Source organism: Loxodonta africana, chromosome 5, assembly GCF_030014295.1.
Source record: "Loxodonta africana isolate mLoxAfr1 chromosome 5, mLoxAfr1.hap2, whole genome shotgun sequence".
Lineage (NCBI taxonomy): Eukaryota > Metazoa > Chordata > Mammalia > Proboscidea > Elephantidae > Loxodonta > Loxodonta africana.
In genome coordinates this window covers 140,706,533-140,719,268 of record NC_087346.1, presented here as the reverse complement: position 1 = coordinate 140,719,268, position 12,736 = coordinate 140,706,533, and the positions used below count along the sequence as shown (strand labels likewise).

Below are 12,736 nucleotides of genomic sequence, written 5' to 3'. Positions count from 1 at the left end.
AATGTGCTTTGCTGAACAATGAGGAAAAATTAAAGTGTCACTTTTCAACTTTTACGACCTCTCTTGGCAGCTGTTAACCCCAGGGCATCCTTTTAGACATGTTCTTCTCCCTCACCACCCACATCAACCCAAGTCAATCAGGGAGCCCTCTTGATTCTGCCATCTCAAGATTTCTTTAATCCGCTAACTTTTTTCCATTCTCCCTGTCACTCATTTTTTTAATATGAATTACTCTGTTCCCTAACTATTGTCTCTCTCCAATTTAATCTTCATTCTGTGACCAGACTAATCTTAAATTACACACCTTTCCTTCCTTCCTTCCTTGCTTGTGTCCTTCCTCCCTCCTTCCCTCCCTCCCTTCCTTCCCTTCTTCATCTTCTCCTCCTCCCCCTTCTTCTTCTCCTTCTTTCTCTCTTTCTTTTTTCTCTCTCAGTGAATTCCATTGAGTTGATATACCTTAGGTTATTTAGAAAGAAACTTGGGTTGTTTCCAAACTTCTCTTTTTACCAACAATGCCACAGTGAATTATTTTGTACACATGTCTTTTCTTATGTCAGCAGGTATATCTTTTCTTAAACCATTCAGTGGCTTTGTACTGCCCACAAAAGAAAGTTCAAGCTTCTGTATTTGATTCTCCTTCTTTTTTTAAACCTGTAGTTAATTCCTTCTCCAATTTCCCATAATGAGACTTTGTCCCATTGGTTTTCCTTATTTTCTCTTATATCATAAGTCTTTGTCTACTGGATCTTACCTTTCAGTTGAAAAAGAAGCTCAAATGTTTAAGGATTCCATAGGTTCTATCTTTACCTTCCTTCTTTATAAGCACTTGCCTCTCCCTCTGGGTCGATTTCATATTTTTTTTCCCCTGCTGCTTTTATTATTAGCACTATGCTTATGAGTTATATATGTATTTATTTCGTCTGCACTGTCCTCACTCATAAACTCCAGACCCAAATTCTCATTGGCTATCTAGCAATACAGGAAAGTCTTTCTGGTATCCCTTTCTGGAGTATAGCCAAGGGGTTGAAAGTATACCCACTATACTCAGACATTGATGGTGGAAATACAGATTGTTTACAATTTCTGTAGAGAGCAATTTGGAAATGCCTGTCAGAATTATAAAGATATTTACCCCAGGATCTGTGTAATCCCGCTTCTGGGAATCTGCCTTACAAATATACCGGCAGACATAGAAATGACATATGTACAAAGTAATTCACTGTGGCACTGTTTGTGAAAATGGAAGTCTGGAAACAGCCAAAGTTTCTTTCTAAATAAACTATGGTATACCCACTCAATGGAATTTACTGTGAAAGAAAGAGAGAGAATGAATAAGGAAGCTGTCTATGCATACTAAACCAAAACCAAACCCGTTACCTTTGAGTCAATTCCGACTCATAGTGATCCTATAGGACAAAGTAGAACTGCTTCATAGGGTTTCCAAGGAGCAACTGGTGGATTCGAACTACCAGCCTTTTGGTTAGCAGCCAAGCTCTTAACGAGTCTGCCGACAGGGCTGTACATGTAAAATTGAAAAATTTTCAAAATATACTGCTAAGTTAAAAAAAAAAAAAAAAGCAAGGCAGAACAGTGAAAAGGAGCGTAAAAATGTACATGTTTGTGTCACCATGTGTTTGCATAAGGAAAAGCTAGTGATGAAGAGGTGGGGGAGAGGGGCAAGAATTCTACATGAAACCATTTTCCATCACTTGGAGTTTTGACCCATTTGAATGTCCCTCTCAGCACTCAAAAATAAAATTGAAGTAACAGAAAAGAGCAGATGCTCTAAAGACAGGCTGCCTTGATTCAAGTCCCAACTACGCCGATAGCCATCTACTAACAAATTCTCTAAGATAAAAGGGGTGTCTTGGGCAAATTACAGATGCTCCCAGGGCCCCAGGTTTCTCTTCCATTAAATGGGGCTAGTAAGTGATTTTTTTTTTTAGTAAGTGATAGTGTCCTCCCTGTGGGGTTATGGTAAAAATTTTACAATTTGATATAATGCAAAACAAATGGTACATAGCGTTAGCTAGACAATCACAAATTCAGAATGCCCAAAACAACTCATTTTGTTTGTTTCATTCAAACCTATATTGTCTTTGCATTCCTTAATTCGTTGGGCCCTGGTGGTGCCAGTGGTAAAGAACTCAGCTGCACACCAAGAGGTTGGGGGCTCAGATCCACCAGGTGTTTCTTGGAAACCCTATGGGGTACTTTTACTCTGTCCTATAAGGTCGCCATGAGTCGCAACCAACTCAATAGCAACAGGTTTGGTTTGGGGCCCACTGGTGGGGTAGACTTGCTCCTAATCCTTTTCTTCCCTTCGCCTTTAACTTGCAGTTCCTCCCAAGTCTTAACTCTGCTCCCTCTCGTTTTCTTGCCTTTATCCAGTTGCCTCTGTCCCCTTGCATAAGCTCTTACTAGAGAGTAAGCTCTGCGATGAAAGGCACCATTTCCCCGTCGTTTTGGTACAATCCATCAGTAACCCTGTTACAGACAGCTTTCCCATAAGCTGCCTGATAAAAACTTCATTGGACTGAATTAAATTTTCAAATCTTGATATGTTTCTCTGATTAAAACACATCATACAAATGTTTTAGAGGGGTATTTTTATATAATTTTATCTCAGAGAATTTGTTCAGTTTATTGAATCCACTCTCATTCTTACAATATTTTATAAAATTTACTTTGGGTAGAACTTCGTTTTCTAAATCAGGCAGTATTTAACATGCTGTTTGCATATCATGCATAGTAACAATTTGTGCATCAGGTGCATATTTTCAGTGGCCTGGTTAATTTTCAACACCGGGGAAATGGATTTTGTTTATTTTAGTTAAGAGAAACCTAATAGAATTAGAAACACAAGTAATCCTACATTAAGCTATTGTTTCTATGGGATTTTTTTCTTTTCTTTTTTTTTGCCTACAAAATTCCATTTTAGATGCCAGTTAGTTTTTCAAATAAGTTGAAATGAAGACAGCTATTTTATGGAATTATATCTAGGAGAGAATAGTTAATAGAGCTTCAAGTGTGTTTACAAAAACCAAAGATGTAGCAATTATTCCTTTTTCAGTAGACCAAAAGTGGCATGCACATTTTTTCATTTTATTTCTTAAGAACATCCTTATGGAAGATTGTGGCTTTTTGTAAACATACCTATCGTTGGCAGTGTGCTGGCAGTGGTGTACAATAGTTGTTTTCAAATAGCATTCATCAGGCTCTCCTAAAGACATGTTAAAAACAGATTGCTGGGCTCCACCACTAGAGTTTCTGATTCAGTGGGTTAAGTCTGGGGTGGGCCCCAGAATTTGAATTTCTCTCAAGTTCCAGGTGATGTTATAGCCCAGGGACCATACTTCAAGAACCACTTCTGTAGAAAGAACATAACTGAGCTGCGCTCTCAGAGCCGATGGTGGGCATCCCTTCCCATCTCCGAGTTCAATGACATCATGCTTTATGATGGTCTTAAATCAGTCATGGTGAGAGTTATTCCACCATTGCTGCTGCTGTTAGGCGCCGTCGAGTTGGTTCTGACTCAAAGGACCCTACGCAGAACAGAACGAAACGCTGCCTGGTCCTGCGCTATCCTCACAATTTTTGCTGTGCTTGAGCCCATTGTTGCAGCCACTGTGTTAATCCATCACATTGAGGGTCTTGCTGTTTTTCACTGACCCTCTACTTGACCAAGCATGGAAATCAACAAATGCTACAAACTGTGTTTTGTTTTTTTCCAGAGAGCCAGTTGTTAAACATTTGCCAGCACCCCAGTGTCTAAAGGGCTATAGTCAGCAGCAACTGGATGACACGATCTGCCTAATGAGTGAATGAATATAGAGTTTGGCAAACCATGCCTAATCATTACAGTGCTTAGAGAATAGAACAAAGAGGGACTTAGCAATAGTGCAATGAATGAATAAATGAATGAATGAATTGTAGCCTATATATAAAGCCAATATCAATAGTAAGCCCTCAGACAAGAATAGAGTAACACATTTTTTAATAATTTATTTTTTAGTGTTGATGAGAATATACACAACAGAACGTACACCAGTTCAACAATTTTTACATGTACAATTCAGTGACATTGATTATATGCTTCAAGTTCTGCAGCCATTCTCACTCTCCTTTTCTGCATTGTTCCTCCCTCATTAACATAAACTCAGGGTCACCTAAAAAATAAGCTTCCTATTTAACCTTTCAGGTTGCTCTTGTCACTTTGATCCCATATAGATAGTTCTTTAAAAGGGTACAATGCTCAAGGCAGACATTCTTAGACAATAATTAAGTAAAATTATTGTTTGGTTTAAAGAAGACTAGGGATATTTTTGGTTTAAGGTTTAAAGATTATCTCAGGGCAATAGTTGTAGGGGTTCATCTAGTCTCAATGGCTCCAGAAAGTCTGGCTCCCATGAGATTTTGAAATTTTCTTCTGCATACTTCCCCCTTTTGATCAGGATTTGTCTATAGAATCTTTGATCAAAATGTTCAGTAATGGTAGCTAGGCACCATTCAGGTCTTCTGGCTTCAAGACAAAGGAGGCAGTTGTTCATGGAAGCAATTAGACAGATAAAGGTACTGTCCTTCAAAGTGACTTTTTTTTTAAATCTAGGTAGGGGGAAACTGGATTTTTTATTAATAAAAATTGTATGCTTTCTTTCTTTAGATTTTAATTAATGTTGTTTCCCAAACCAGAAAACTTCTTTGGAGACACAGTTAATTATTTTAAAAATCAGGATATCAGATGAACCACTTTCCCAGTGTACAACAATGTACCATGTATTTATCAGTTTAGAGTTGAGGGCCCTTCACAGCTTCAGGGGATCCAAGAGTCGGAATTGACTCGACAGCGCTGGGGACTGTTAGGTTGAAGTCCCCGGGTGACATGAATAGTTTGCACTTGACTACTAACCTAACAGTTAGTAGCTCAAACTAACCCAGTGGCACCCACCACAGAAGAAAGGCCTGGCAATCTGCTTACATTAAAATTACAGATAAGAAAATTCTATGGAGCAGTTTTGTTGTGTAACACACAGGGTCACTATGAGTCAGATTCAGCTTGACAGCAGTGGGCTTGGGTTTAGTCTGGTACTCTTACATTAAGGAGCTCTAGTTGTGCAGTGGTTAAGCATGGAGCTGCTAACTGAAAGGTCAGCGGTTTGAACCCACCAGGCACTCTGTGCGAGAAAGATGTAGCAGTCTGCTTACATAAAGATGACAACCTTGGAAACCCCATGGTGCAGTTCTCCTCTGTCCTGTAGGGTCGCTATGAGTGGGAATCAACTCAACTGCAAAGGGGCTGGTTTGGTTTGGGTTACTGTTAGCCTGGATTAGTTAAATCACCTGTGCATTATGCAACTTACAGGCTTTAAAAAAAAATCAACAGAGAAGGTCCCTTCTCCTAAGGAATTTAGTCTTGTTGGGAAACAGTAGATACAATCCGTATGTTCTCGTTTTCAAGGTATCCTCTCAGTCCTTCTTAATAAGCCATATGCAAAGCTATCACCCTTTACTGTCTTTATGACCTTTGGAAAGTTATCCCCTTTGTGCTTTGGTTTCCTCATCTGAAGAATTGGAATTTTCTCTATTTTTAAGTATGGTGGGCTAAAATTCATGGTTGTGAGCGCAAAGCACCCAGCAGCGTGCTTGGCTCAAAGTCGGCTCTCAGTTATTGGTAATTTTGGTGATTTATGGATATGCTTCTTGCTCAGATATCCAGACACTGAAGAATATTCCCCAAATGAGAATTTTACTGCCTTCCATGTGACCCTATGGTACGCTCAGGTGCAGGGGTCCCTGCCTGTCTAGTTTAATGCATTTTTATTTAAAGTAGATATTTTTCTTCAAAAGCACTGATTAAAATATTTTCCTTTTTATAAAAGTAAATTATTTTTTTAAAACTTTCTTCTGAAAAACTGGTATGTATATACATAAATTCCTTTATTCTCGTTTGGCTTCCTATTCCTTTTGATTTAAACAGGCAGAGAAGGGACTTTTTGTTGACATTCCCACTTCACAGATGAAAAACTTCAGCCCAGAAATATCAAAACGAGATGGCCAGTTGAGTTTGTGGGGTTTCTGATTCCTAGCCCATTGCAGAGACTATTTTTAAGTCAAAAGGTTGGAGTTCACATAACAACAGCAATGACAAAAAAAGCTGTTTACTGTTATTAAACTGTTAATATACCTTAAGGTTTCTGGCTGAAATAGAGGTATTAAAATGCCATTGTTAATATGTCCTGCCTAAGTAGAGCAGAGAAAGAAAATCAGACACATTTTAGAACTCTTTTCTTTTGGAGCACTGGAGCCCTGATGGCATCATGGTTAAGAGCTCAGCTGCTAACCAGAAGGTTGGTAGTTCGAATCTACCAGTCACTCCCTGGAAACCCAATGGGGCAGTTCTACTTCGACTTACAGAGTCACTATGAGTCGGAGTCGACTCAATGGCAATGAGTTTGGTTTTTGGGGTTTGGTTGTGCAGTGGTTAAGAGCTTGGCTGCTAACCAAAAGGTCAGCAGTTTTAATCTACCAGCCACTCCTTGCAAGCCCTTTGGGCCAGTCCTACTCTTTCCTATAGAGTCAGTATGAGTTGGAATCAACTCAATGGCAACAGCTTTGTTTGTTTGTTTGTTTTTCTTTCTTTATTTTCTTTTAAGCCCTGAGTCACAACCCTTTCTGCAGCAAACTACAAGATGTAGTAGAGTAATTGCCTTATTCATACATCTATTTGCAGATTAGAAATTCAAGAAAATAGAATCTCAGGTAATGGATGAATGTAGAAATCACCTACTAATGGTAATAAATGCAATTTATGTTCCCCGTGGAAAGGCTCAATGTTAAGTGGTTCACTTGTGACTTTTGTGAGTCATCAAATATATAGTTCTCTAGGGAGTGGTGAAAGAGAGTTTATCAATACTTACCAGAACCCAAAAGGATGTTATGTACTCCTAGTGGGTATATACGGATAGATGACGGTGATAGACTGCAGAATTGATGATAGTTCAGTTTTATCATGTAACAAAACCAAACCAAACCCACTGCCGCCAAGTTGATTCTGACTCATAGTGACCCTATAGGGTAGAGTAGAAAATGCCCCATAGAGTTTCCAAGGAGCACCTGGTGGATTCGAACTGCTGACCTTTTCGTTAGCAGCTGTACCACTTAACCACTACACCACCAGGGTTTTTATCATGTAACAGCCCGTGTATTAATCATTGCTGTTATTTTCAAAGGGAATGTAGGCAAAGGATTCTGGGGACTCCCCTAGTTTATCCCATGTTTTAGAAGACTGTGTAAAACATTGACTTGAGATGCTCTTAGTTCTGACATTGTCTCTTTGGTCCCCCATATCATGTTTAAGAACAAAGATTATGAAAATATAAATTTCACAGTACTTATCTTTTAAAGGCCAGAGGTAGGCCTCACTTAATTCCATGGAGATACAAATGGAATTTAGCTCAGTGGCAGCTCTGAACAGGATCCAGAATTACCAGGTTAGACATATAAATCTTTTTGGGGGGAAGAAAAATCTCCACAGTGACTTTTGTATTAGTTTTGTCATCTGACTAGACAGAGTCTCACTCATAAATTTGGAAAATAAAACCCAAAACCAGTTGTCACATCCACATGTCCTTCAAACTCTCATTGTAAGTTTGTTTTTTTGTTGTTGTCTTTTTTAAAACAATTCAATGATTTCTGGTATATATATGTAGTTGAACAACAATCGTAATTAGGTTATTTTTATAGAATTTTATTTCATGGCTATTTGAGAGAGAAGTCATGTGTTAAAGGCTAGTTAGTGGTGTTCATTTGTACGGTACTAGATACTCTTCAGATTTTTTATTAGAAAAATGGTGCATAATAGTTTAGAACAGGTTCAAAGAGTTGAGAACAAAAATCAAATCTCTGCTTAGCTACTAAGTTCTATGTCACCTTGACTGCCCTGAATGTCTCAACTCTTAGGGTTGTTGAGAGGTTTGAATGAGTTGACATATGTGAAGTTCTTAGAACAAGGCTGTTAGGTGCCATCTAGTCCATTCCAACTCAAAGCGACCCTGTGTACATCAGAAGGAAACACTGCCCAGTCCTGCACCATCCCCACAATCCTTGCTATGTTTGAGCCCATTGTTGCAGCCTCTGCATCAGTCCATCTCATTGAAGGTCTTCCTGTTTTGCTCACCCTCCACTTTATCAAGCCTGTTGTCCTTTTCCAGGGATTGATCCCTCCTGATAACATGTCCAAAGTAGGTGAGACGAAGTCTCGCCGCCCTCACTTCTAAGGAACATTCTTCTAGCAGTCTGTATTCTTCGCCAACACTGTAATTCAAATCTATCAGTTTTTCTTCCATCTTTGGTCTTAGAACAATACCTGCACCATAATATGTGTGATTTAAGTGTTTAGTCTGATGAGTCACATTTCCCTGATGAGAATAAGAAAGCAGAGAAAAATTTCCTGAGGTCAGACTAACTCCAGGCCACATGTCTAATGACAGAACTAAGTCAGACTGAGGAAGGTTTATCACCCAGCATTATTTTTCAGGAGGTTATTAGGTGCCCTTGAATCGATTTTGACTCATAGCAACACCCCCACGACAGAATAGAATTGTACTGTAGAGTTTTCTAGGCTATAATCTTTATGGTAGCAAATAGCCAGGTCTTTTCTCCTGTGGAGTCTCTGGGAAGATTTGAACCACCAACCGTTCAGTTAGCAGCCAAGTGCTTAATCATTGTGCCAGCAGGGCTCCTTCTCTCAGGATAACACTGCTGAAATATTCCAAAATATCTTATGATTTTGAACGTTAAGAGTTACCTGCCTTAAATATGCCTGAAGCCTCTTGATATTCTAGTTAATATTACTTAAAAATATATGTATATACGTATATGTATATGTTATTCTTAGCACACCTCTATTATATTTATTTAACAAATGTTTGAACATTTACCATTTACCAGACACTCTGCTGGATACTTTAATAGGACAGAAATAAAGAATTCATGGCCTCTGCTCTAAAGTACCTTACAATTAGTGGAAGTCGAAGATGTACACTGAAAAAAAAAGAAGGAACAAGCAAGGGAATGACAGAGCAGCAAATAAAGTGAACTGATGATAAAATTACTCATTTCCAGTTTCCCAGCTGAAACACTGAATTAGAGTTTGCCAAACCTTAAAGGTCTTTAATCATTCAGTTGTACTGCTTCAAGTAACACCTAAAGATAACATGCTCAGATTGATTGCCTAAGACCAGTGCATGCCCAAGAACCCATTCCTCAATACATCTTCATCTTTTCTTTGCAATTATACACAAAAAAGGGGGCCTCAATATTAATAGTTATAATTTAATTAAGGTCAGTGCTCACAGAGCATCTATATAAAACCACTCAGGGTTGTATATGATGATCACAGGGAATTACCAGGGAATTTACCAGGTTCTCTGTGTATATCTTTATTTTAATCTCATATAATACTTTCAAACTTCTAGTAACTTGAACAAGGCATGGTCCAAGGAAGTTATATTTCTGCTAGTCCTTAACATTATCTTACAATTAATATTAAAAATTAAAGGTGAGATGGTCAAATCACATTGATTAAGGGTAGGGTTTCATAGCCGATTATTAGAATAGCTGTCAATAAGTTGTACACTTGTAAAAAGTTGAATTGGCAAAAGTTGTGTGATAGATACATTTATAACAACTACCAAAAAGAAAAAAGAGTAGCTGCTGAGGCAGCTTATGTACAACCAAACACTTCATGGGATTTGGTTCCTTGGTTTGGAGGTTTAGAGTCATGGTTTCATGGGACATCCCAATTAATTGGCCTTATAACATGTTTAAGTGCTTCTTTTCTATCTTCTAATTCATTGCGTACTGCCTGGGGTCTTAAAATCTTGCAAGTGGCCATCTAAAGCACAACAATTAGTCTCTGTTCACCTGGAGCAACAGAGAAAGAAGGAGAATCAGGAACAGGAGAAGAATACGGAATGTGTGGCTAATTGCCTCCGTGAACAACTACCACCTTTGCCGGATTAGACCAGAACTGAATGGCGTCCAGCTACCATTACTGAACATTTTGATCAAAGATTCCATAGAAAAATCCTGATCAGGAGGGGGAGAATGCAGAGCAAAATTTCCAATTTTCATGAACTCTAGACTATCTGGAGCCATGGAGGATGGATCAACCCTTGAGACTATTGCCTCGAAAATACCCCTTGAAATCATCTTAAAACTGAACAGTAGTTTAGCTTAACTAGTAAAAGAAAGAAAGGTCTGCCTTGAGCATTAAGGTCTTTTAAGAACTACCTGTATGGGATAAAACTGAAAGCAGCAACTTGAAAGATTACATAGGAACCTTAGGGGGCAGTGAGTTGATGTTAATGAGGGAGGAACAACTCAGGAAAGGAGGGTGAGAATAGTTGTACAACGCAAAGAAGGTAACCGGTGTCACTGGATTGCATATGTAGAAACTGTTGAAATGGTGTCTAGTTTTGCTGTGTATATTCTCAACAACGACAGAATAAATAAAATTTAGAAACAAAATAAATAAAGCTGAATTAAATTTCTTCCTCAAGAAGAGCCTGACAGTATTAGATTATTTAGATGATGATGGTGGTGCTGGTGGTGATAGTAATATCTGTCATTTAATTTTACACTTTGTATCCATCAGCTGGAAACCCTGGTGGCGTAGTGGTTAAGTGCTATGGCTACTAACCAAAGAGTCGGCAGTTTGAATCCGCCAGGCGCTCCTTGGAAGCTCGATGGGGCAGTTCTACTCTGTCCTATAGGGTCACTATGAGTCGGAATCGACTCGACAGCACTGGGTTGGGTTTTTGGTTTGGTATCCATCAGCTGCTGCTTGGAAACCCTGTAGGACAGTTTTACTGTATCCTATAGGGTCACTATGAGTCAGAATCAACTACGTGGGTTGGGTTTTTTATTTTATGTGCTAGATGCTGTGCAGTGCATTTTACAAAAGTCGTTTCATTTGTACCCAAATCACTCACAGGAGGGAGGCATATTTATTAGCATTTACTGGTGATAAAACTGATGTTTATTAGTAATTAAGTAAATTGAGTTCCCACATGTAATGAATGCAGGAGCAGTATTCAGATCCCAGTTTATCTAACTCCAAAACCTGTATGCTTAACCACTAGCCGATGTCGCTGCTCAACATATCACCTTAGAAGACAGTGATATTTAAGCCTACTCACAGTTACTATGCAACTTTAGTTAGAAAATGATTTCTTAGTGTATATTTTCTCTGCCAATTTTAATGCTTTTAAATGTTAGGATAATTAATGTGTAGGAGGCAAACATGTATTTGCATATCTAACATTTATTGTTTTTTAAACGGTGATGTCTGAGGCAAATTATCAAAGATCCCTGCTCAAGAGAACACTTCTCACCGTTTAAGCCAGGAAACTTTCAAACGTTCTCACAGTTCTGCAGCATGGCTCATATTGTTCTCAAATCACACAAACTTTTTACTCTATGTCAGGACGCAATACAATATGATTAGATCCACTGGTGGTGAGAAACATTCAGAAATTTCAATAAATATTTCTATCATTGTCCAGGCTTGACCCATTTGTATAGGAAGTATTAATATTTCGGGGTAATCTCCCTATCATATACTCCGACGTTTCCATTGTGAGCTTTGTTTTTTATACCTTCCCAGTCAATATCTCAGTAAATTAGCTCTTGAATCTTTGCTGTTTACTCTTTGGTGCCAGTTTCCATATGACATGCTATTTTGCCATATAACGAAAGCTAAGTATATTCCTAACACGGCACCTTATGTTTTATTTGGTCCTGTTTTCATCTTTGCCTGATGAAACACTAGAGAGTAATTTTAAAACTATGTGGCAACTATTTATTTTGCATTCCAATTGCGTCTTCTTTTTCAATCCTCATTTTCAGTTTACCTCATTTTCTTAAATCTTTTTGTTTTCGTCCATTTTATATATGGATTTCCATAAGCCGTCTCAACTCTCAGTTAGAATAATAATTGTAAGACCTGGCCCTTTAAAGTTACTGAGATGATGGTATTAAATGTTTTGTATGATCTTTTATTCCTACTTCTTCACTGAGCATAGACTTCTTCACAGCAGTATCACTCGATGGCCATCCCTTTGAAAATGCAAGGAAAGTTAAGAGAATCTTATCAGTTACCAAATTTTGAAAAGCCCAAAGTTTCTGTCGATTCTTCTTATATTTGTGTGTGTGTTTGATTCCGATAAGTTTTAATGTACAGGGTTTCAGAGAGCAAAGCCAACTATTTCCGAGCATCAAAGCCTCTAGAGTATATTTGGCATAGTTGTAGCTTCATTATTATCTCTTGAATACTATTTTGAGTAATGATCAATAACTGAGTAAATGGAATTCTAAACCAAAAAACCAAACCTGTTGCATTGAGTCAATTCCGACTCATAGTGACCCTATAGGACAGAGTAGAACTGCCCCATAGGGTTTTCGAGAAGCAGTTACTGGATTCAAACTGCCAACCTTTTGGTTAGCAGCCAAACTCTAAACCAGTGCACCATCAGGGCTCCAGCGGAACTTTAACCCACTGCCGTTCAGTCATTTCCCACTCATAACAACCCCATAGGGTTCCCAAGGCTGTAAATCTTTATAGAAGCAGACTGCCACACCTTTCTCCCAAGGAGCTGCTGGTGAACTAGAACTGCCGACCTTTCATTTAGCAGTCAAGTGCTCAACCACCATGCCATCAGGGCTCCTTCAATGG

General features: G+C 38.6%; 1 protein-coding gene across 2 annotated transcripts in view; it reads left to right on the top strand.

Annotated features, from left to right (window-relative positions):
- The window catches only part of SLIT2 (slit guidance ligand 2), a 418,221-nt gene that overhangs the window by 394,673 nt on the left and 10,812 nt on the right, over positions 1-12,736 (top strand). The window lies entirely within an intron of this gene.